The following is a 27,277-nucleotide window of genomic DNA, read 5'->3' on the forward strand; positions in this document are numbered from 1 at the left end:
ATGCCATATTCTTGCTACAACTACAAACACAAATAAGTGAATAAGAATGACCTTATTACATTAAATAAATCAAAATTGTATCCAACTAAAACTATAAAAATAATCCATAAAGAGAGGGGTTAAACTTCAATCACATTAACTAAACACTTCTTTAAAATCAGTACCAATGAATTAGAAAAGCCAATTTGTAAAGTAGTCATCAAATTAAAGCACTCGTATGGTTCAATTCCAAAATCTTTGACTCATATTCAGTAATAGTTAATCCAATTCATAAATTTAACCATTTATTTCAAAATATTGGGGTGGTTAATTAAAATGTAAAATTACATTTTCATTGAAAAATGTTCATATCTTATTAAAATTTGTTGTCCAATATTTATTAAAATTGTCCTTTAAAAAACATTATTGCTGTTACTTTGAAATAAATCTTGTCCTGCGATGTAAGTTGTGTTTAATCATAATTGACTATAATAAATGGTCTTTATTTTTATTAGTCAATTTGGTTATGCTCCTTAGATTGTTCTTTTAGATTTGTTTTTATCTTAAAAGCTCATTTTTTATTTTATCTCCTCAAATATTCCATTCTTTTAACCTGATTCCCTATATTCATATGTGACAATATCCTTGTTATATTTTGTTGATATGCTTTTTCTTATCACTTAGTGCTTATCTTTTTTTTTTGATTGGTTCATACTCTTTGGCCTTTATTTTATACCCCTTTCTATTGTTTTCAAATTACCATTTTATTCATTTTTCATCCATTATCTGAAATTTCCATCTCTAACTTTTAAAATATATCGGGTCATTCGCAAAAATTTTATTTTCGGATCTCTATAGCTGATGAAAACACTCATTTGTAATACTCTTGAATAAATTGTTATTTTTATAAACTCTAGAATTAGTTTGTGTGAGCATTCTTAAAACATCAAAATGTAAATGTTCACAATAAAACATTCCAAAACTTAAAATTCAAGTGATCATCTCTAAAACATCAAGTTTTCTATCCAAACATATTGAAAATAGCTTGCAATGCCAATGGCACCATGTAGTTTAAGTATGCTGTCACCATTTCTGTCAGTATAAATCTATAATTATTTTCTGAACACTTAAATCTGTACTATTTAGTTCAACACATAGTTACAATTACTAAATAGCTTGAAACTATACCTCAAAATATGTTTTTTACTCTATCATAACCCAATTTAAATCTTTTTAATAATGGGAATTTACTAAAAGGTGTATCTTTCATGTGCATTTATTCCAACCCATTAAATTGCAATATGGAAAGCTTTTCTTTAGACTTGAAGTGGATGAGCCTTGTTATCTTAACTTTAGTGAACTGATGCTTTCAAAAATTTTAATTATACTTTTTATTTAATATTACCTTTCATCAAATTTTTATCTATTATATTTTACCCACATTTTTATAATATGTTTAATACTAATTCCCCTTATCATTTTTTACTAAATTTTATACTAATCAGCTGTTTCTACTTTTTTTTTTCTAAATGATCTACCTTCTTTATCATTTATGATGTTAAACTATTAAATAAATTTAAGTATTGTATTATATATTAAGTTTTTAACATTTTAACAAAAATTATGTAAATTTCTAAAATTGATTAAAGATAATTATTAAAAGCACTACTGTTAAAAGTCACCTTTTAAGACATAATTTTATTCAAAAAAAGCATTATTAAAAATAATCACTATGGTTAAAGAATCATTATTCTTTTCAGCTTTCGCTCAAGGTTAAACTCAGTTTCTTGACTGCACTCTTAAAGTTGGCTTTTTTTGTCCTAACAGGAATTTCTATGCATGTTGCTCAGTAATGGATGTCACCAAACTCGAGAAATTGTGGAACCCATAAGTAATGCTTACGAATGCAATTAAAACCCACTGTCACATGTGGTATTCCTGTATTCTTAGCTATGTGCCTCTCTATCGCTGGCCTCGTTCCTGTGGCCCTCCAATTCTGTGATCTTCCATTGCCCCTGGGCGCCTTGATTGACCTACGGACAAAATGTCCTCGAAATTCTGTAACAAGTTCTGATCTTTGTAACGCTTATTTATGCAGATAAGTATGCTTTATGTCATATGGATGTCAAATTCTTTTAAGTGCTATGAAGTTCAAATCTTCTTAATACGCACTTCGATCGATTATTATGTCCAATTAATCTATTGGATGTTAACTGCTGGCAAATCAGGGAATTTGCTGGTTGTTCCATGCTTTGATTTCATACTTACGGCTTAATAAATGATCTCCTTGAATGCCATGTAGCTTCCGATAATTGTAAATTTTATCTCACGATTTATCATATAAGCTTTAATACCAACCTTATAAAGTTAATTGTAAAATTTTTGTCGAAACTATTGTTCACGATGCATTATTGTCAACTGTTAAATCAAATTCTCAATTGCAGAAACTAACCACAATATCCAATGTTTCTTCAAACAAAACTCAAATTACTCAATGAAACGGCAAACTGTAATGTCCAAGTTATTTATCCAAACTTATCCAAAACGAAAAATCAAAAAAAAATCACTGAACTTGGTAACCTTCTATAAACTAAAACATAATTAAAAACATGTCCAACAATTTAAAAACCAACTTTTCAAGGCTGTTTAAATCACAAACATTCTAAAAGTCTGTCAACATTCATTCCATAACCAATATTATGTTTAAAACCCCATTTATAAACTTAACCCGCTTTGATTTCAAATATGTGTGGTCTAATTTAAATTCATTGTGCCTTTATTCCTAATTAATAGTCATTTTATTAAATATTTGTCTCACTAAAAATGTTCGTGCTTTATCATTTAAAAATTTGTCAATGTTTACTTAAATTTATTCCATATGGATTAAGTGTACTTATTTAAAATTTTGTTTACAAAAATGAATTAAATTCCACTTTAGATAAATTTGCTTTTTATTAATTTGCTTTAAATTCTTGGATCCAATTGTTCTTTAAATAATTGTTCTTTATTCCCTACAAATCTTTTTAATTCCCTATGTCCATTGTATACCTTTAAATTACTTGTTATTACTTGATTTCATTTTGGTTTATCCCTATTCCTTAACTTTATCTAATATTCTTTTTTGTTGGATTCCTGTATTAACTTTCTAACTTCAAACCTTGTTAAATTATTTCATTAATTTATCACCAATTAATTGGAAATCTCATTGCTTTCAATTGGTTATAACATTACCATTTCAAAAACTTTTTCAAGATCTTTTAATTCCTTAAAGCAATTTTTTATCAGTCATTAAACAAATTTAATTACTCCTTGAAATTTATGAATATAGGTAGTATCAAAACATCATAATCAATCTGGTAAAATTTCTACAAAATATCAAAATGATATCGTTGATTCAAAATTTAACTTTCAACAAGGACTATGCAAATATTGAAAAGCATCTGGTCACCCTGCCTTTAAGTAGTTTCCCTAAAAACTTATTTTTAGAACCGGTTATAAAGTACATTAACTTTTTCCCAAATTCTGTTGCCATACATAAATTGACCAAGTTTAACAAATTCATAATGGTTTTACACTAAGAATATGCAAACTTATTTATTTGTGTCATCTCTCTATTCACATCACCCAATTTAAGCAAAAAGTCCCCTGTATCTTTAAGTATGGTGGACAATTTATCTATAAAAGGATGTAATGCATGTTCCAGCCATATGGAAATATTTTCCGTCACCCACCCTCTGCCAGAAACTATGGGTCATAATGGTGGGTCATGAAGAGACTTGTGTATCTTTGGTAGCTTTGAAGATGGGAATGACGGCCTTGTCTATCAATAAAAATTTATATGTATCATCACTGATTTTCATTTAAAAAAACAATCTTTTTAAACAATTATGTACTTTATCTACTATAATTTTTACACCCACAGGATTAATCTGTATATATGTGTGTTTATCTGATAGCAATTCTTCTATTTTTCTGACATACATAATAGTGTCTAATACTACCACCGCTCCCCCTTTATCAGCTGTTTTGATGACTAAATTTTTGTTGTTACTTAAATCAGACACTGCTTTCTTCTGTTTTTGTGTCAAATTATGGTATTCATTAAACACCCTATTCTTAAAATATTCCTGTAAGTCATGTTCACAGCTACTTATAAATAAATTAAGAGCTGGAGAGAAAGGTGGTATATAACAGCTTGGCTGTCTAAGGGTTGTGTTATATTCATTATTAACACCAAAAGCACATTTCAATGCTAAATTTCTACAAAAAAGCATGATATCAAGCATAACTTCATTAAAAGCACTAAGTCTGTCTGGTACAAAGGTCATGCCTTTGTTCAAGACATATAATTCTTCGCTATTCAAAATATAAGAAGATAAATTAAAAATAATACCATCATCGTGGTTAAAAGTCAATCTAGTATCTTACTTCTTTTGTTCGGGTCTCTCCCCTCGCTCAACGAGCGTTTCCACGCTCCTTGTTTCTTCATGGGAGCTGGCAACTGCTCCAAAAAACGTGTTGGACCCTGCGTGTGTTTTGGATGAGCTCCTAAACAGGAATTATCTTTCGTGGCAGTGTCAGCTTGAGTTAATGCGGCACTGTCAACCGAAACATGCTCAGAGGAAATATCTGAGTGGGAACCCAATAATGTATGTACAGGTGCCTTGTCCTGAATGGACACATTAAAACCCTCTGCTGTCGATGAGTTGGTGGTTTTCTCTTGCCTGTCATTCTGTAAGGCGCCATTGCTGCCATCCATTGTACTGCCGACTGGTGCTACAGATTCCCTTAACTCGCCCCTCCCATTCTGGTGACGCTAGCCTTCCTATTGGCCCCATCACTGGGAGCAGAATTCGAAGCATTAAACCTGGGCCAAACAAAGATGTTGCCTGCGATAAAATCTTCATAATCTCTCCTTAGTTTACTGATCTTCTGTAAACGTAGCTTATTGTCATTATCAGATATAGTGTCTAATAGCTCTCTTATGCGTGCCTTATGGAACGCTCACCAAATTGTGTTTCTAGTTGGTTACGTAAAGCTTCAACATCTTTTCTTAATACCGCCATCTCAGGGGCAAAGAAGTTATTTAGTATGTCCATGTACTTGAAACTTGTTTGGATGTTCAGCCTCTGCCACTGGGCTAAAAGTTCAGGGTAGCGTTCTCCCTGTGCAGGCATGCACATGATTCGCATGCCTCTTGGAACAATACCATAACTTTGACAGGCTTCAAAATGAAAAGTCTGCCAGCGTAACCATTGTAGTCTCCCAACCTTGTAGCTTAGATCACGAATCAAGTTGTCAAAATTTTTATCAGTCGCTACAGGAACTTTATCTATAGTAATGTCAGTTCTATTAATTACAAAGCCCAGATTTAATAAAGGGCTATCTTCTGTAAGAAAACCTTTGTCAGCAAACCGTGTAATTGGTTCACCGATGGCTCCATCACTGTTCAGTGCTGCTAAAGAAACAGTCAAATTCTCACCATCCATAGCTGACATAGCAAAAACAAACCAAAAGAAATAAATGTCCAAATAATGTTCTTTGCTATGCCTCAGACTCACCAAACAGCCGAAAAATAAGTACAATGAAAGAAAAGGTGAGACTCCGCTGGATGTTCCACTGCTTTATTAAAATACACAAAAAGTTGTATCCAAAACTGGTAAGAAACTCCAACAAAATAAATATCCACTGACAAAGCGCTGGTTAAAACCCTTCATCAGATCATATACTAAAAACACTTCCTGATATTTAAAATACATGTCAACCAATGAGAGTTAGTAAAAAGCCCGCCTTTTCTGCAAGGCTGGTTTTAAAGGTACACAGTCATTTAAGCCCGGAGTTCTGTGGGCCATCAATTCCAAAATCCATTTGGACTCCATAGATTCAGTTAATAGTTTAACATCACCCCCCTATTGTTCACAACAACATTGACCACTGCTTTGAATTTAAAATTATGTGTGGGGTGGGTCTCAATATGCTTATATAAAGCATTATGTGCATCTTTCTTCCTAATTGAAGACATATGTTGCAATATTCTTACCTTAAACATATTGTTGGTCTTGCCAACATAAAAAGATATGCATTCAGTGCACTATGAATGTAAACTAAATTACTTGTCCTACAGGTAGCTTTTGCTTTGAAATTAAAGACATGTCCACTGATTGGATGTGTAAAGGTGTGATCTTTATTTATAAATTGGCATGCTTTACAATATCCACATGGGACACTGCCAATTTTTTCTTTTAGGATACAAGTTTGGGTTACTGTTTTCTCTTTACAAAGGATATCTTTTAGATTCTTGTTTCTCCTATAACCAAATTGTGGATAAGCCCCCACTATATTTCTTAACTGAATGCATATGTTTTTATGTTGGCAAGACCAACAATATGTTTAAGGTAAGAATATTGCAACATATGTCTTCAATTAGGAATAAAGATGCACATAATGCTTTATATAAGCATATTGAGACCCACCCCACACATCATTTTAAATTCAAAGCAGTGGTTAATGTTGTCATGAACAATAGGGGGGGGTGATGTTAAACTATTAACTGAATCTATGGAGTCCAAATGGATTTTGGAATTGATGGCCCACAGAACTCCGGGCTTAAATGACTGTGTACCTTTAAAACCAGCCTTGCAGAAAAGGCGAGCTTTTTACTAACTCTCATTGGTTGACATGTATTTTAAATATCAGGAAGTGTTTTTAGTATATGATCTGATGAAGGGTTTTAACCCAAAAGCGCTTGTCAGTGGATATTTATTTTGTTGGAGTTTCTTACCAGTTTTGGATACAACTTTTTGTGTATTTTAATAAAGCTATGGAAAATACCTTCAATGTAAATGTTCTAGTTAGAGAATTAGTTAAGGGCCCATCACTGCAGTTATCATTAGCTAACCTTTTAATAGGAGTTAGTGATCCACAAGGTCAAATGCTCATCCATAATCTGTGAAGACTGTTCTCATGAGGAGCCCTAGCATACTAATAAAGTCACTTGATATAACATATTGTAGCCTTTACTGAAGCCATTTGTGATGTTATAAAACTCCATATTTAATATAATCATTTACCTAATTTTGAGTTTGATCAGTAATCAGTAGTGGTTCTTAGGTTACGGGACTTGAGCAGATGGAGAACTGATGCTGAATAAAGCCTAAATTCAGAGGGAGATGAAATGGGTCTATGTCAAATCTTCGAATGCTGGAAATGTCAAACGACATATGGTCGAGACCATATGTTCGACATTTCAAGTGTTCGAAGTTTGACTTATAACGGCACCGTATGGTGCAGAATGGGAGAATTTCCCTTTTCTGCACTGAAGTGCGGTGTCAGAGTTGGTATATTTAAGTAGGGAGGATGTAGGGGGTGCAGGGGGGTTTGCCCCCCTTGCTCGCACTGTTAGTGTATGTTTTTCTTTTTTTTTTAATTAGACATTCAAACTTCCAAATGTTGACTATATGGTGTTCAACATTTTGGAAGTTCAAATATTTGACATAGCCCCGATGAAATGAACTAGGCCATGTGTGTTGCTGTGTAAGGGTAAGCCATCTTAAGGAATGCTGAGTGGACACCTTTATCAGTTCATGTTCATCCTACTAGTAATTTGCCAAGCAGTTTTAATATCTGAAATACAGCTAGATTTCAATGGAATGTTGCTCATTCGATTATTTATGTTATACACTGTGTTTGCATGTAAAAACGCACATATGATAATGAGCTGGAGTTGTAGAGGAAATGTATAAGATCAAAAATAAAACACAGCACTACGGATCTATAAAGGCTGTCTTCTTGCTTCAAAAACTCCACCAATAATTCCAGGAACCATCGAAAAACAAGAGTAGCAAAATATGAACTTTATTCCATAACAAAAATCCAGAAATTTCCTAGTAACATTAATTATGAGGTTGAGAATGAATTGTTTAAGAATATTAGTAACATTTTTAATGAATGTGGATTGTCTGTTATAAAAGCACTTATGAAACATAATGAGAACAAAATGATATCTGAAAAAAGTGAGATTGACAAATTGTATAAAGAAATTACTGAAGACTTACTTTTTTCTATAGAAGAATACAAGAATATATACTATAGAAATATACAAGATGTCGATACTGTTACAACACGTAATTACAACAGGAAAACATCTAAGCTTAGAAGGGATTTGAATGAATATCGTTCTGGTATAGCATATATAGGAGATAACCATAGGAGAACCCACTTTTTGAAGGGACCCTACCATAGACCATACAGAGGTTATACCACGAACCTAGACAATTTTTCTAGAACTGAACAGGTAGAATATAGGGATACATGCAATAAATATGACAATGACAGAATATTTGATGATAATATCAATGATTATCAGGAGAATAACTACAATAGAGAAGAATACATCCCTTTAGAAGATGCAGGCCCGAGGAGATCAGAGAGGTTAAAGAAACGAGACCCCCAACAACAGTCATATGCACAGGTGGTGGGGGATTATCGATTCTACAACAGTGGAATGCACAAACAGAATTGAGAAGTAGTTTGATGGTGTTTGAGAATTCTTCTCCTGTGAATACACACATTGAAAACGAGACGGGCTCTGTAATACATTCCCTTAACAGTTTTAATATTTTTAATTATACTGACATGGAGATTAATGAGACTTTTTTTCACCTGTTTACTAAAGGATTTACCTTTGTACCATATAGGACACCCAGTATTGAGAGTATTTTGCTAGATGCTAAGTTATTTAGTAGGAAGTTAAATTTTACGGTTATTTTTAAAGACACAGAATTATCTGTTGGACAAGAATTTAAAAAAAACAGAGTATGTATAACCCACCATTACAGCATGATATTTTAAATTTCGATAATGTTCTTATTAAACAAATTAGGAATAACTATTACTACAATACCAGGAAGAATGTAAGTAATTTAACAGGGGATGAAACCAAACTTGTATATGAGCTCAGTAGTAATGAAAAAGTTCGAGTTATGAAACCTGACAAGGGTGGGGGTATGGTTCTAATGGACCAATGGGACTACACCAGAAAAATGCTTGATATTTTAAACAACACCAATAGTTACACCCTTGTCTCTAAGAATGAAATTAACATTTCATACCAAAAGATTGATTATATTTTAGACGACAACTTGTTACAGGGGCTCATTGATATGGATTTACATAATTATCTGAAGGTAAGGAAGCCAGTAATTCCAGCTATTTTTGGTATTCCTAAAACCCACAAATGTGTACATGACCCTCCAATGAGACCCATTGTGTCATCCCAAGGTTCCAAGACACAACCTTTAGCCATATATATAGACACCAAATTAAAGGGGTACCACTCTAAATATTACCATTTATTGGTAGATTCTTGGGACTTCCTGAAAAAGATTGGAAGTTTGACATACAAGGAGAACGTTTACTTCATCACAATTGATGTCAAGGATCTATTTACTGTTATACCCCATTCTATAGGGTTGGAATGGTTTGAAAAGATATTAACTGAATTGGACTTTTGCAGCCAGATGAATTTAGAATAATCTTAGAAAATATGGAGTTGGTATTAAGAAATAATTACATATTCTTTCAAGGCGAATATTACCATCAGACCGAAGGTGTAGCTATGAGGGCAGCATGTGCCCCCATGTATGCTAACATTATCATGCTACACTGGGAAAGACAGTATATTTTTGCATCTGACTTTTATCAATATATTCACGGGTATTATCGGTTTTTGGACAACATATTTATTTTGTGGACAGGACCAGAAATTACCATTAGTGAGTTTATTGAATATATTAATAACAGCACCTCATTTCTTAGGTTTACCCATGAAATTTATAAAGATACAACATATTACCTTGATGTAACTATTTATAAGGATGAAGTAGCTAAAATATATAAATCTACCATTTATAGGAAAAGAACTTTTCCAATGCTTATTTACACTATGAGAGTGACCATCCTATTAGTTTGAAAAAGAACATTGTCAAAGGGCAAATGATTCGTGTGTCTAGGATGACAACAGAACAAGAAGTTTTTTTAAAGGAAATAGACATTTTAGAAAATATGTTCCACGAAAGGGGATACCCAGTAGCTTTAACACAGGCCATTAAAAAATTTGTAATAGAAAGAAGAGAAACTAACTACCCACCTTTACTTGGGTTTGATTACCATCTGAGGGAAACTGTAGGTATTACAAATGTTGGAAACAAACTAAATGACACTAAAACAATCCCATATTTGACTTTAACATACCACCAAAATATTGGATGGCTTAAAAAGTGTATAAATGATACTTGGGATATGTTTAGATCTATGCCCACAAGAGTGACAGTATTTCAGAATACTCTGACTTATAGTTACAGAAGGAATTTGAAAAATATCTTAGAAAAAGGGAAGGAACAATATTTGAATAATAGTTACGGTTATGCTACTAATAACAAAAAAGGTACTTTTAGATGTGGGAGATGTCCCCAATGTTCCTTTATAGCTGATGAAAAGCTAGTGAAGTTACCCAGTGTTAGAACAACCCTGAACGCTACAAAATACAGTAGCTGTTACACAAAAGGAGTTATATACCTGGCCTACTGCAAATCCTGTTGGTGTTATTACATTGGGAAGACTGAAAGACACCTAAGGAAACAAATTTATGAACCCATCAGGGACATCAATCACAAAAATGAAAATAATGCACTATATAGGCATTCATTAGTCTGTATGGAAGCGAATTTTAAATTCTGGGTATTAGAGATAGTGGAACCTTTAGAAAGAGGAGGTGACTGGGAAACTAGATTGACATATAGGGAAATTATGTGGCAATTAAAACTAGATGCATGTAGTGGAAAGGGTCTTAATGACAACATTTCTATATGACCAGCATTAAAATTGTCATCCCAGGACCCTAGGAAACCATACACACATACATAATCTTATTGTACGTACATCTACTAGCAGGCTGTTACTATACAGTTAGGGTTGTATATATTCCTTTTATATGTATACCAATGTATTTTACATGTATATATTTATATATATATTTTTATATTTAGACTTTATATATTTATACACATTTTTTACAACCTATTATATACATTTTTCATCAGAATATATGTTCATATATATATATATATATATATATATATATATATATATATATATATATATATATATATATATACATATATATATATATTTTTTTTTTTGATTAGTTCTAGTTCATGTATTGTATTATATATATATCCATATTTTTATATATGTTTATATTTATGTATTGTACATTTTATTCTAGGAATATACCTATGTATGAAGAGATTTATACCAACATTTAATACAGGTTGTTATAGCACTTTAATTAATTAACTATCCACCATTCCTTTAATTATCAATCAATTATGCAAAGCACATTAATCATTGTTATTGGCTATGATATAAAAGAATGCCACTGACTGCTTTTTTTGATTCTGAAGAGGTCTCCGGTACGGAGACGAAAGCGCTCAATCCTGTTTTATTTTTGTTATGGAATAAAGTTCATATTTTGCTACTCTTGTTTTTCGATGGTTCCTGGAATTATTGGTGGAGATTTTGAAGCAAGAAGACAGCCTTTATAGATCCGTGGTGCTGTGTTTTATTTTTGGTACTGTTGCTATTTTCGAAATGTATAAGATCAGCTAACTATTTCTGGGTTAGGTTACTTATGTCAAGGGCAAGCTCTCTAGGCATACCTCTCAACCTGTTAGTGCAAGAAAGCTGAACAAAGTATAAAGCAATGGGGGGGGGGGCAAGGAACCAAAATCAGGGACAAAGTTTAAATATTGCTCTTAGAAACTTAGAAAATAGATCAAATAAGAGGTTTTGCATTAGCGTACATTTTATGAAGGATATGAAGTCTGAAACTGAAATGTTTTAATTATTTAGTGACTTCAGTACTTAATGATTTGCCAGAAAATCATAAAATTTTTGAGGAACAGACCAAAAATATAAGTCAAAGATCTGAACATTCTGCAAAAATCTGGACAGCTGAAAGGTATGTGGAGAATATCAGAGTTGCCTACTATTTTATTTATTTTTAGTGTGACTTGGGTAGACTATAAAAATGTTGTGATTGTCAATGAAGAACATGGGCATTGTTAATTACATGTATATCTTGTACTGCCTTTTAAAGTCCAGGAAGTGTTAGGAGTGTGGGTTATCACTGATGTTTCTGTTTTCTTCATAGTGTATCTCTGTTTTCACTGCATCTGTTGGTGTTTTGGTGAGACAGGGCCATCATGCATCTAATTATATGGGTTGTTTTGGAATATACTATTTTGTGTGGCTATCAAATTGATTTCCATTTTTTGTCTCTGATAATTGAAATATCTTGAATATTTAGAAAAACTGTCTAGTTTGCGTAGGAAATACAGATTGTAATTGCTAATCTTCTATATTGGAGATGGGGTGATCTGTGATATAGGCTGGAGGAGATTTCTTTTTATGCTTGATTCCATATTGAAAGTATTGCACAATAAGTACTAAATGAACTGGCCAGTATATTCAGTGTTTAACATCTGTTAAGTTTGTTAGTATATATTTTAAGAAGGACAGGTCAGTTTAAGGGTAAAGTCTGGCAGCTGTAGCAATAATCTGTGTTAAATTATAAGCAGCCTTAAAGTGCTGAAGTTGAGATTCAAAGGCCCTCTCCAATCTGTGTTGCAGTCACCTAGCTGGACAGGTATGTTGCAATGAACCAGTCGTATTGGTGGTTTAGGACATTTTTAAGTATGTTAATTGTGGATGAGAGCTGCTATATGGAGCACAAATACTGAGTTTTTGAGTGTCCAGATAGTGCATTCTAAATAAACAGCCAGTTATGTGCAAGGTCATTTACAATACTACTTTGCTGCTTCCAAGTTTTAACAGGATACAAGGAGGTTTCCTCCACCTTTTCTTTTTGATTCATAGGTTCATACTAGGCTGTTGATCAGATAGATCATTTGTAACCTTGCCCCAAGATCTCATTTCATCAAAACCCTACAACACAAAGTAATTACTGTCGAATGTCTTCCCCTTTCAATGAGGGTTTGAGGGGCCAAACCAAGGCTGAATTTATAATTTCCAATTCATTTATCCAGGCTGCATTTAAGAGGGTCAGGAGGCATTTTACATTTAAAGGAAAACTATCCCATTAAAAGGGAATTTTTTGAGGGCGTTATCTATCTTGCCAGCATGTGTTCTTTATGCTGCAGTGGACATTTTACTCATTTGAACATGTGTTTAACAGCTTATTTATTTTGCAAATGTGTAGGAGGTGACATTGGACTGGATCCTTAAAGGTTCTGTAGATGTGACAAAGGTCCCCCTCAAATGTCTCTAAGAAATAGAGAAGAGAGACAATGGTTTGTGGTGGTCCATGCATCAGATAGAAGATATTCTCTTGATTTGCTTTGTGAGGAAATGCTGTGGTATTTTGAGCAGAGTCATATGCTTAGATAAGTGCATATCAAAGAGCATTATTTTCTATAAATGGTTTTATAAGGGAGCAATAAACAGGGATAAAACATTCCCTCCACCTAGAAGATACACCCCTTGTAATCAGTCTGGCTAGATAAATGCATTTCCTAATAACAATAGATACATAGTGGTCAAAGGACAGTTCATAGTAATTGAAAATGCCAAGGTCCCTACTAACTTGATGTCAGTTTCCAAAGATCTGTCATTCATGAAGTAGGTGCACTGGTGCCCATCTTTGCCAAAGGTCTGTCATTGTTTTTAAAGTTGGGAGGGTGGCCTAATGGTTAAGGTGTTTGACTTGCAAACACAAGGTACAGGGTTTGAATCTCACAGGGGATAATTGGCTAGGCTTAAAATGGCTCACCAGGGCAGTAAGCCTAGTACTAACCTATGAACCTATGAACCTATGAACCTAAATATAGGGGAATGCATTGGTAATGCAATGGGTAAAGATTCTGTTATGTATTAACCAGACATTTTGGATTGAGAAAATGTCAACTTTATTATTAATGTCGGCTTCTTCTTGACCAATTTATTGTTAATGTTGCAAAATTCAGCTGTGACCATTTTATGGTTAATGCTTTCAAGTTTATTTCTGGCCATCTTGAGAGTATTAGAGTCCCTAAGCATAGCAGAGATAGTTATTCAGTAATGCTTTGTAGATGATGTAAATCTGACAAATCTTTTGGGCCAAGATTACCTTATGGGCCAGAAACTAATTTCAGTATGAGCATGTAGAGAGAAACAGAGACAACGTTTATTGAGTATCATTTTGTTATATATGTGTGCTGTGTTTTATTTGTTCTGTTATATTTGATATGTTATTTTTTGTTATTATTATGGAACCTGCCAAACACAAAGCACACAGTGAATTTATTATTATTTAGTAGTGCTAATTATGAATAAATATTTTGCCACAGTTGGTCAGGTTGTAATGTTAAGTAAGGTTCATGCAGTATTACTTCCTGGGTACAGACAATTAAAATGAATTATAAGGAGTATTGCTTCCTGGCTACAGTAAATTAGAATGAATTATAAGCAGTATTGCTTCCTGGGCACAGTAAATTAAAATTAATTGTAAGCAGTATTGTTTCCTGGGTAGAGTAAAGTAAAATGACTTGTAAACAGTATTGCTTCCTGTGTACAGACAATTAAAATAAATTATAAGGAGTATTGCTTTTTGGGTACAGTAAATTAGAATGAATTATTAGCAGTATTGCTTCCTGGGCATAGTAAATTAAAATGACTTGTAAGCAGTATTGCTTCCTGGGTACAGACAATTAAAATGAATTATAAGGAGTATTGCTTCCTGGGCACAGTAAATTAAAATTAATTGTAATCAGTATTGCTTCCTGAGTAGAGTAAAGTAAAATGACTTGTAAACAGTGTTGCTTCCTGGGCACAGTAAATTAAAATGAATTGTGAGCAGTATTGCTTCCTGAGTAGAGTAAAGTAAAATGACTTGTAAACAGTACTGCTTCCTGGGTGCAGACAATTAAAATGAATTATAAGGAGTATTGCTTCCTGGGCACAGTAAATTAAAATGAATTGTAAGCAGTATTGCTTCTTGGGTAGAGTAAAGTAAATGACTTGTAAATAGTATTGCTTCCTGGGTGCAGTAAATAAAAATGAATTGTAAGCAGTATTGCCTAACATTGCACAATATGATGTGATTATGCATGAATATAAATGAAAATTATAATAGGGAGGGTAGGAATGGAGGTTAATGCATTCGGGCACCACAGCACATTGTAGCGCATAATCTGCTAGAGTTGATATGCATGGATACACAAGTTTAATACTATAACTATTACCTGACCATTTTTCTAATTAGTGTTATTTTATTTGGTTTAGGTAATGGCATTGTCAGGTTATGGATATAGCTGTGATTCTGTTTTTTTTTCTTACTCTTTGTACATTTAAGCCATTTGAATATATACAGCATGAACACTTATGATACATTAAAAGCAAAAATGCAACCACAAGTGGGAAGTTGATTTAATGGTTATGATGTTTACATTGCAGACATAAGGTGCAGGGTTTGATTCTTACATGGTGTAATTGGCTAGGCTTAAAATAACCCACAAAGGCAGTTAGCCTGGTACTAATCTATGAATTTATGAACAAAAGACCACTATGTCTCCCTTCTTTTGTAAATACCAGATAATGCTTTAGAGGTTTTTAAATTTAGTTCCTGATACTTCCTCATTTGTAGTGTACTTTGTAATGTGCTTAAATTAGAAGTACAGTCTTTATGCAAATCAAGTCATAGTTACATGTGGTCTCAAAAGTGAGAATCTGCCAACCAGATCTTATAGCATTTATCCCTGTAGTAACCATCCAACTGTATTGAAAGCTCTGATGTTACTACTGCCTTTAGTGTAATCCAGGAGTCTATTTTGTTTTCCTGCCAACCTTTCTGTGAACCTGATAATAGTGCATCTATTGTTTTTGTTCAGTATAAGCCTGCATTTGTATGAGCTTAATTAGAATTGCCTATTTAGCCCCAAGCAATATAAAATAATTCATTATGCTGTGCTTTATATATGTTAATGGAGTTACTCTGTTGCCTTCTTTAACTTAAACATAAAATATCCAAGTCATATGTTTCTCAAAATAACAGATGCAAGGTGCACTCTTCGTTTTCCTAGTTATCAGCTTTTGATAATGCTTTGTTTGTAGAGCTCTGCTCTTCTTCTAATGGGATTAAAGTGTATTGATGTATTCCAGCTTAGTTTTGGCAAAACAATTGAAAGGACTAAGACTTATCCCTGAGCTTTGAAATATAATAAAATGTAGTATTCAGTCAGTGATTTAAACTCTGGTTTATACATTTCCTTTATGTATAAATCAAAGGACAAAGATTTGTTCACAGTGACCTGAAGATTTTCAATGTCCTGAATAAGGTTGTTATTAATTGTGGGCCAAGTACTGAACTTGCATTCTCCAAATCTCATTGCTTTTCTTGTATTTACATTGATGTAGAAGTTATTTTTGAGGGTCTCGACCAGAAAGTCGGTTTGGAATTTCCTGCAGATCATCTTTGACTCTGCTGTCAGCGAATATTTTGCCCATTTTTATATCACAGGCATAGACAGTATGAAAGTTGAATTTACTTACTGGTAATTCCATAATAAACTAATGAGATAAGGGAGAAAAAAACAGAACCCCAGTGTGTATATTTTGTGTAGAAAAAGGTAGTCACTTTTCATACTGCTATATTCAAAATAATGTTCTTTACCTTTTAACCAGCTTGCAGTCTTAAACATACTTGCAGCATGGGTAACATTACATCACATAAAAAACGTGCACTAGTGAGAACGCAGTCTGGAATGATACAAAAGTGAAACGTAAAAAATACAAAAAATTTAAATGTTCCTCTTTGCCATGTTCCATAGCATATAAACCTTGACCTGTTTGATCTCCCTTCCTGTACATGGTCTTTGTGAATATATGTAGTGCTCCAAATGTGGTCTTGCCATTGTTTTGTACTGTGAGAGGATGTGTTCTCATGCTACTTACAGTTTACACTCCAACATTCTTGTCTCTTGAGACAGCATAGCACAATTCAGCTTTAGGTTGACTGTTACCCACTTACGTTTTCCTTCCATTGGCTTGCTTTAGCCCATCAAAACTATTTCCTTTGTGTCAACCCTACAAAAAAAGACTAATACCCACTGTTTTGACAGTAAATTGTAGCTGTCACCTATCATCATAAAAATCAGTGCAGACCTCCCTAGGGATTGCTCCCACCAAAAAAAAACTGACTACCAAACTATTCTTTCTACCATTAATATGAAGGTTTATTACTGGAAACACCAGATTTAGTGTTGCGCATCAAATAAAAATGCTCACAGTAAATGTTTAGTCTATGTTAGTCTGCATTGTACCTCCTCTTCATTTTTCTGCATCTCCTCAGTTCTTGGAATGAATGGGTTCTTAATCAAGGCAATATTTTAGTTACAGGGGATTTCAACTTGCTTTGGGAACCCACATGTCTATGCCCACTAAGTGACATCTTGGGAGGACTCTCTCTCAGCCAAATTGTTTTCTCACCTACCAGACCAAACCTTACCTCTGGCAGTCACTCATTATTTTGGTCTCATAACAACAAATCTCCAAGGTGAAACCACTTCTTTTCAGTGACCACTACATAATAATAACTGAGTTCTCTGTAAAAATCCAGGTTTCATCTGGTTCATTTAAACATTCATTTCCAGTAAACTTGTTCATTTCATTACCACACTAACATTTGCTGGTTGAATTTCTTGTCACATTCAGAGTGGATAGCAGCAAAGCACTGCTCTAGAATATCTATTAAATATCTTGCAACCCTTGCAGGATCTTACTATCCTGTCAGACACAGGACATTGAGAAGCCAGTCCCCCACACGTCTCTTAAATTACCTAAAAATCTTACTCCATCCATAAAAAGAGACTAGCCAAAATAAGTATGACTTGGCAACTACAGTGCCAGGAGGAATCTTTGTAAGCAACTGACTGCAGCTGCTAAAGTGAGTTAAAGATAAAGAGGCTACCTTACTTTATAACCTTTGCTCCCTCTGGCAGACAGTAGAACACATGGACAAATCTACTGCAAATATCAGCCTGAAGGTTGGTGTTGAAACCTTCACTAATCTTAGGCTGGTTTCAGAATCAATTACAACTTTCTTTTAAGAATACCCAAAAGGCAATCCCTTGTCTTCTGCTCACTTCGATGACCACCATTTGACCAACTGTCAGAAGCTTATCCTGAGTTAGTTTCTAACTTATAACACTACAAGAGGCATACCATTCACATAAAACAATTACCACCCATGGTCAGATTCACAGTGGAGACTCTTCAAAATTCCTCAAAATACCATAGACTAAGTCATCAAACTACTGGAATGCAACTCTAAGCAGGTATATACAGCTATAAAAAGTACTGAAGCAGAAATCCTGGAACAGAATTCACAGATCTGGCAGTTGATCACAGTCTCGTCACAACTTTGAATAACGTTACAGGACTGAGGTCTCAGACTGGGTTCAAAATACAAAAAGCTATCTTTTACTTGAAATTCTACTTATGGAAATATAAGTGCAGTATAATGTATAAGCAATGCTAAAATCTTGCAGTAATACACCATTTTCCTATAATTGCAAATTAAGCTACAAGACTAAGGTTCCAGGACAAACTAAAAGAAAAGCAAACAGATAAACATGAATAAAAAAGCAGGAAGTACAAAAAAGTATCACCACACAGGTTGCTATAAGTGCAGCTTAAAATATTTAATCAGAATTTTAATAAAAGCTTTTTTCTTCCCTTTGGAAAGCAGTATTTCACTCTTTTGGCCTTTCCACACCCCTCAGAGTCCTGAACAAAGCTAATTTATAAGTTACTACTTTTAGGTAACTGCCTACCTCCTTCCAAAAAACTCTACTTTGAAGGACATACAAGATGAGCTCTTCACTCATTCAGTACCTTAAACCACACATTCACCATATCACTTTTTAGTTTGAGTAGGTGCTCAAAAGCTTTCATGACAAGCAACCTGGACTCTCTGGAACTCTTTATCTGGAAACATAAAAAGTTGCTATCATTTATGCCTTTAAAATCTCAGTTCTAGCATTTTTTTTTTGAGAAGCATGCTTACTGACATAATGTTATAATAGCCAAATTCTAGTTTGTCTTATTCTCAGTTTCTTACACAGTAACTAGAACCTTCTTCATGTTGGTGAGTGCACTCATATGCTCTGTTTACCTGGTATATTTGTGGTATATGCTGCTGCAATTGATATGACCTATTATTCTTGAAGAATCTGTGTGTCCCATACTATAGTATGAATACTTTGTTCAGTACTGTAACTTAACACTCACTGAAGAAATGCAAATTACTCCAGTCCATCTACATGCTAAACAAGAAAACAAACAAATACATAACATGTCTGCAGGTGCAGCAGTCAGATGAGTGTCTTGTTATATTATTTAGGTCAAACCAAATGTATATGAGTAAGGGCTACTCATAGTCCATATTATCTGCCAGCTTACTTCCAGACATTTCCTCTCATCTGCATAATCATATGACAGAATTTAAAATGTTACTTCATGTATTACTACAATTGTGTGCAGTGTTAATGCATTCCATCACCCCTCCTCCCTCTACACACACACACACACACACACACACACACACACACACTTACATGCAATCTAGGTGTATCAAAGCCCTTCAACAAGTTTCCATGGTGATGAAAATGTTATGAAATCTAACTGTTTTCATCTACCATAAGTGACCAAATTTATAAATATGTTCTCATGCTCATTCACAAATTAGTGATAACTGTGTTCTCACACTCATTCATGAACTGGTTTTCTGACATCTGGAGATGATGATGAGTACACAGTTGTGTTACTTAGCCACTTATATGGATGGAAGTACATTTCTAAAGTGATGGGCACTGGGTGTATTTTTGTCTAACAGGAGTGTTTATATCTGTACGGTAGAATAGAGAACGGTGTAAGACAAGAGTGTGACAATTCAGAGACTGGCATTTCTGGCTCACTGTTTGCTGCCTGGTTTAAATATTTATAATATATTAATTTCCATGTACATTTTGCAGCCTAGTTCTGTGGTACTGAGAGATAAAGCCCTGACAGTGATCCAAACAACCCAATTTACAGCAGTGGCTTGGGCAGGGGAGAAGATGGGCAGGTGGAGGGTGGGAAAGGAGCAGTTAATGGCTCATTCATCCTGTGGGGAAGGAGTGGTAGTTTCCCAGAAGCCAAATTACTCCCTTGCAAGTGCAGGCATGCATGACAACAAAGGCAATTTCTGGTATGGTGTGAGCTTGATGTTCCAAGTCAATGATGTTTGCCCTTAGAAAATATTATGGGGGTGAGCATGCATCCAGGGAGAGTAAAGGAGGTCTCTGTAGTGATGGATTCTCAATCCAGCCACAAGGAAGAGGGGTTAGGGCTATACTGGAAGCAGCCTTTTAGCTAATGCTCTCAATGATGTGGGATTGCAAGGCTGGAGTGAAGTCAAACAGCTCTTCAGCCTGAAACTTGGACAGCCTTGGTTGGTGGGGTGAAATCAGACCCTCAGGTTATAGGGGAAAATGATGCCCTCCATGACAGCTGGATGGAGGAAATGAGCATTGTCAAACTTCTCAATGGCTTTCTGGGTGGCAAGCCCTTCAGGACAGCTTTTACAGGTGGGACTTCATCTAGGTTCAAGAGCTGTGAGGAGGCTTGATGGTTGACAGATACAAACAGAAAAGCACTTAGAAAAAAAGTGTTCATGTACATTTCTGGCAAGGCATTGTTAATCATCATCACCACCATCATCATCATCAGCCCCCTTTTTCCCGTTTTCCGACATGGGGTCGGGGTAACGAGTTAACTGTCGCCGCTTCTCTCAATTCAATGCCACACTCCTGCCTTCTTCAACACTCATGCCTGACTGTCGCAGATCTTCTTTCACACAATCCATCCACCTCTTTGCTGGACACCCTCGCTTCCTCTTACCTTCTTCTTGTCTGTCCCAAATCCTCCTCACCAGATTGTCTTCTGCTTTTCTGCATGTGTCCATTGATAATCTATGTAAATATCTTTCTTTATCTATTACTGCCACTAGAATGGAGCTATAAATAAAAGCTGAATTTAGTTTCGATTTACTTAATTGTCATCTTGCCCATTTAAACCCCTTTTTTGACCACAGCTAGGACATCACAAACAGGAATGAATGTAGTGCAGTGAATGACCAATTCAGACTGACCACTTTGAGCATCTAGTTTTTCAAATGTGGGAGAGGAAGAACATACTCGGAGAAAAACCCATACAGACATTGGGTCAGTACTAGGTCATTGTAAAGGGATAAAGCCCTAACTATGACCCAAGGCAACCTAGGTTCTTTTAGCAGCTTGGGTAGATGTGCCTAAAGAGGGTATAGGGTGGAAACTGGGCTGAGCTGCTGTGGAGGCGGGGTGATATGCAGCACATCTCCATTGCACACCCACCCCAGGATTAACCATTAGTTCCAAAGGGGTGTGTTTAGATCATAAGTTAAAGAAAAAAAAACCTCCCCCGGTGGATACACAAACATGCCTAGCACCAGATGGTTAGTTCCATGACCAAACCCAGCAAAACTGGTAAAGTCCAGGGGAGTAGGTGAAGCACCTGCTAGACCCAGCATGGACAAGTACCAGGGTACTGATCCAGAACAATGAACGGCAGTGGTGGAAGGTAGCAAAAAAAAAAAAAAAAAAAAAAAGAGCATAGGATCAACACTGAGCCTACAGAAACAAACATTTGTTTGTGTATTTATTTATTTATTTGTGAAAGGAGATGACAGCAGAATTAGTGGAGTATACTTCTATTTTATTAAGCATTTTTCATCATATTATAATCAGTCTAAATTGGGTCAGTTGTTGTCAAAGTTTTACCTTTTCCTGACCATTTGGCAGTTTACTTTCAAAAATGTTGTCTCATTTTAAAATATTTATTGTAATGAGCATTTGTTTTCATTAAGTCATTTTTGATTGCCAGTTATATGGTGGAATGGGTTGCCAAAAGATTGTATTTGTTTATTTTTTATTTTACTTTTTATTTTTATTAACCAAGTGCATTAACTGGTCTGAGGACCCTTTTCAGCCGCAACCCATGCCAAAGGCAATATCAGTGTTATAGCAATGTTGAAACATGGTAAACTGGGAATAATAGAAGAAAGATATAAAACTGTAGTTTTAGTACAAACAGGCAATAATAGGAAGAATACATAAAATTACATTTGTCATATGAATTTGAGATACAGTAACACAATGTAGAGCAATCACATGTGACAGTAAAATTGTACATATGTCTAGATTTGGAAATCTAAATTTTGGAGCAGAAGTGCAGACAAAAATGTACAGAAAGGAAAGTTAGAAGAGCTGTGTGTGAGATTTCACATGCTTACCTTCTGCTGTCCAATGTATGTCACTCAATTAGCTTGGTTTAGCTGGACTGCTCAGGCTGTACACATAAAACTCCCACCTATGCTTAATTCCAGGTAATGTGGGAGTTTGGTGTAATGGTTAAGGTGTTTACTTTACACACACAAGGTGTAGTGTTTCATTCTTATATGGGGTAATTGGCTACGCTTAAAATGTCCCACAAGGGCAGTTAACTTAGTACTAACCTATGTCTAGATAGTTCTAGGTACTGGATCATGTGTGTACAAAGGTACACACATGATCCAGAAAATAAGAGAAACGGAGAGACAGCATGAGGGGAGAGAGTGTTTCATTTAATCGTCCATGAGGGTGCTAATGCTTTGTTTACCAAGCCTGTCACATTTCTGACTCATATAATTCTTGGCAGCTTGCCCTTGTAAAGCAGGATTTAAAATGAGTCTGGACACATTAAACTGAGTTCTCAGTTGTATTAGGTTGTGAGACAAGATCTTTCCACTGCAGGAACAAAATGAATCCATTCAGAAAACAAGGAACACCCCATTGCCTTGGGTTAATAATGCTTCTGTTGTCAAATTCATGTGTAACCACTACTGAGCAGGTAAGCAGTCTTACTGGCTGAGAAAGTATTATATTGTTTTAAATATATATCATCATTTTATGAGAATGGAAATATATACGATTAATAACTATATGTTGTGGTTTAGTCTTTGGGAAAGGCTGTCATTACCTACAATGTGATCACTGTTTGTGGTAGCCTCCGTTGCAGTCCTTTCTCTGAGGTTATCTGTATTATGAACTGAAATTAAGTGTGTAAGAGATTTGATTAGCTAAATCTGTACACTAATGTAGTCTTGATCCTTGCTTGCATACGTAGATGTGGCTATTCAGAAACGACATGGCTTTCTCTGACATAGCATATACTGTGAAAATCACACGCTTTCTAACCAGCTGCATTTGCATTAACTCCAACATGCTGTTACTTGTGCGATATGCACTAGAAAGTTTAAGACTACAAAATGAAGGTCTTAAGGCATTTGTTAGAATATGGCTTGATATCACACAAACAAAGCATAAGTAGTGAAGCCTCTGAAAGTCATTACCAGTTACCACTGTTGTTTGTCATATTTTGTATGGTTGTTACATTTCTTTATCATTTGTGAAGCATAACTCTGCCTCAAAATGCAATAAACTTTCTTAGAAACCTGTATCTTACAACACAGAGCTGCAAATTTTGTTTTAAATATCAGACATCTGTAGAAAATTAGAGTTACTTCCAGTTATAAAGTTATTCTACACTGATACTAAATTCTCAGATTATATAAACAACTGTAATGAGAAAATAAGAAAGTAAAAGGAATATAAATGTTCCCAATATTTTGTTGGATGTCACTGTGCTTGCATCTGCATTAAGTTAATAGTGCCTATTAAATTAAGTTGTGCGGCTGGACTTTGGTTTGAGATTTAGGTTTCCGTAACAGATTTAATTAACAAATAATTATACATAAAATAGTTTATTGGAGATACATTTATCAAATGTGTGTCTGTAATGGGAGATAAGAATGTGGGTGGCATTCATACTCACATGCTTCACTAATACATAATAGAAATCTGCCAATCACGTCACCATGGCTAAATTGAAATGAACTAAATATAAAGAATCACCTCTGATTTTTGAGATTCTGAACCATGAGACAGAATGCCCTACTGCAGTTTTTTTTATTTCAGAAGCAGCATAAACTAACAAGAAACAAGTTTAGTTATACGTGGAAAATTCCATACATACATAAAGTCATGAATGTTGTTATGCATTTTCTGAATGAGGCTGTAGGTGTGAACATGTATAGATCTCTTGAGAATTTCCACAAGTACCTGTGCTGAGCATAGTTGAGCTCTTCTGGCCCGTAGCTTCCCAAACATTTTCAAGGTTTCTTTTAACCACTCTAAATGGTGTCTTATAAGGTTGGAAAAAGGGAAGATAGGACAACTGGAAATAAGGGAGAGAGAAGACAAAGGAAATACAAAAGAATGACATTAAGAGGATTGCACTGGAAGAGTTCAGAGAGGATGGGCACAATGATTTTGGTAGGGATAGACTCCAATTTTTGCAAAATTTTATTAAGAAAACTTGGGGAAAGAATAAGGGCAGAAGGTTAAGAACAAAGGGTTAAGGAAGAGTTAAGAATTTTTTAAGACAAAAAGCATAGAAGACAGAAAATACAGAAACACTATAGTGGATTGACATTTGTACGGAAGAAGACATACAGATGACTGAGAGACAAAAAGGAAAGATGAAAAAATCTGGAAGGAAGCCTCCACACTAGTTCAGAAGACATCAGATAGTCCCCCTACCTAATGAACCTGGGGTGACATCAGTGGTATGGGGGTCAAGGCCTCCAGTGGCTTGGAGGTCACAGCCAACCTGGTAAGCGAATCTTTTAGTTGCTGTGAGAGCGATTGGTATGGGTGTCACTGCCTCTTCAAAGTCCTCTTAACTGCAGCCTCAACCATGTCCTGTAGCTCATGGTGCTGGCTTACTAGGCTGCCTTGTGCTGGAGAGACCTACAGGGGTACAGCCACCACCCTCACCCTGTAATGAATTCCTCGGTTGGGCAGTGGAAGATGGAGAATGTTCCTGCACTTGGGAAACTTGCAGCTGAGCTGCCCCACGTGCCCTTGGGCCTGCAGAAAAAAAATATCAATAGTAAAGAAAAAAAAAGTGAGGGAGAAAAAAAAGAAAGGATGGGACAGCAAAGCAACTCATGAGTGTTAAGTAGCAAATGTGTTTATTTTAATAACAGAAAATTAAACATATTATTCTTGAATCTGAAAGTGTTATTAAGCATTATTACATATTTTGTAGGAACTAATGGACTGACTGAATTCTGACAAGTATTTCTTGAGGTTCATTGGTATTAATACTTTTTGTGTGATATAAATAAATAAATAATTGCTTTAAGTTCTGCAATGACATATCATAAACAATCTGCAGTTAAGTATTGCAGTATTAAATAGTGACGACTACTGTTTCAGTGACAGATTATGCTTTCACCACCAAAGTAGTAATTACTGACAATGTATATTTTCTTCCACTTCACTGGTTCAGTATAATACATTTACATAAACCTCACTGATTGTATGTATTGATTGATCTTAACAACTGAGAAGTTGAAATCTACTACATCAATGATACAATATTTTAATGCTATATACTTATCTATTATTTATTTTAGTGAGTATTTGTCATATTTATGAGATTTTGACACCTGCCAGGTGACTGCCTGCACAGCTCCAGATTACAGGTTATTTCCTCATGGGCTGTGGAGATATGAAAAAGAGGGAGTGGCCTTTCATCCTAAATGTGTTTCTGGCTGTATGCAGTGCAGTATTTCCTATTTCTGCTTTCTTTAATTATAAAGCTTAAGGTATGACAACACCTCCCTCCCTTCCTTTCATCACTCATTTTCTACAGCTCTCCATTTTCTTATTCTGAGGAAATGCTGAATGTTTCTCTATAAATGTATGAGTGGACCATGGAAAGGTAGTTACTGTAAAACCATGGCTGTAAAGTTGAGAAGATACCTATTCTGGAAAAAATTGTTGTTTTGTATGCCTTGGCTGTAATAAGAGTATGGTGTTCAACTTTAAACTGTTACAGGCAGTACTGAACATTCCCAAATGGTTATGTTCACAGACAGCATCATGTCTTTGCTGGGAGAAGGGTAATTGATCTATTTACCCTGGGTTTGAGTCTCATAAGGGATAATTGGCTAGGCTTAAAATGGCTCACAAGGGCAGTTAGCTTAGTACTAATCTATGAACCTGTGAACCTATTTTTCTGAAAGCTTTTGCCATGACAGCATCAGCAGATAGTTTCAGAATGACCACAGTCTGCAGGCATTTCTAAGCTTGCAAATAGTTTTCAAGTATCCACTCTGAGATGCAATTAATTATTGTCGTTAATGTTTAGCTCTCTATATGTGTCATATTACCTCTAAGGTATTACAGTAAAATCTTCATGATTATTATTTCTTTACATTATTAAGCTTGGCATAAAGTACTACAGTTTGGTTGAATACAAATCTAATGACCATTATGCAGTTGAAAAACTTTCTGCACAACCATTTCTCTAACTAGCCTGGGTGTAGTGCTACTCTATATGTAGCCATTGCTGAAGTTGAGGGAAGTTCTGGAAATCACCAAATACATTACCAATAGCAGTTTATATAGTGGTGCAACATAATGCTAACACATTTTAAAATGCAAATCGAAGGTTACTAATAAGTAATGGAATAAATGTTATGTTGTTTATTTATTTTACATTTGTTTTCCGGGAAAGTCCGAATGGACACAGGTACATTTTCAGTGGAGGCCCGGGGAGAAAAGCTCCAAATACAGTAGAATACATCAGATATGCACTGACAAGATAACTCATACAGGAACTCTTTACAGTTGAGCATATTTAGCAGAAATTAATATTTTTTTTTAAATAACTAAGAGTGAGTAAAAACTAAAATAAAGAGTGAGTAACTACTTTGTAGACATTTTTTTTTTGCATAGAACTATGGGGGCTATATATTTGGGTAAACAAGCAGAGAATGGGAGGTGGAGAGCCACCATTTTATTGTTAGTAGAATCCCAGCAACAGTGAGTTGGTATGACTTAACCTGGGGGGGTGACATGGGCAAAGCCAATTTTTTATGTAGTGGGTTTTGAGAAGTTTTTTAAATTGGGAAGTAGAGGTTTTAGAGGTTAGATGATTTGGGAGTGCATTCCAGGTTCTGGCAATAGAGCAGGCAAAGAGAGATTTGCCAGCCTCATTTTTGTATTTAATGACATTTATGTGGTTCATATTAGTAGATCTTAAGGTTCTGGAGGTG

General features: G+C 34.9%; 1 long non-coding RNA gene across 1 annotated transcript in view; it reads left to right on the forward strand.

The window, feature by feature from the left end:
- Positions 1-22,922: 22,922 nt before the first annotated feature.
- LOC122817316 overlaps positions 22,923-27,277 on the forward strand; it is a 31,783-nt gene continuing 27,428 nt past the window's right edge. Inside the window, exon 1 of the long non-coding RNA XR_006367196.1 lies at positions 22,923-22,998. This is a non-coding gene — a long non-coding RNA (uncharacterized LOC122817316). The remainder of the gene's footprint in view (positions 22,999-27,277) is intronic.

The sequence above is a fragment of the Protopterus annectens genome, chromosome 12.part0 (assembly GCF_019279795.1).
Source record: "Protopterus annectens isolate FY-2018-M chromosome 12.part0, PAN1.0, whole genome shotgun sequence".
NCBI classification, from domain to species: Eukaryota; Metazoa; Chordata; order Ceratodontiformes; family Protopteridae; genus Protopterus; species Protopterus annectens.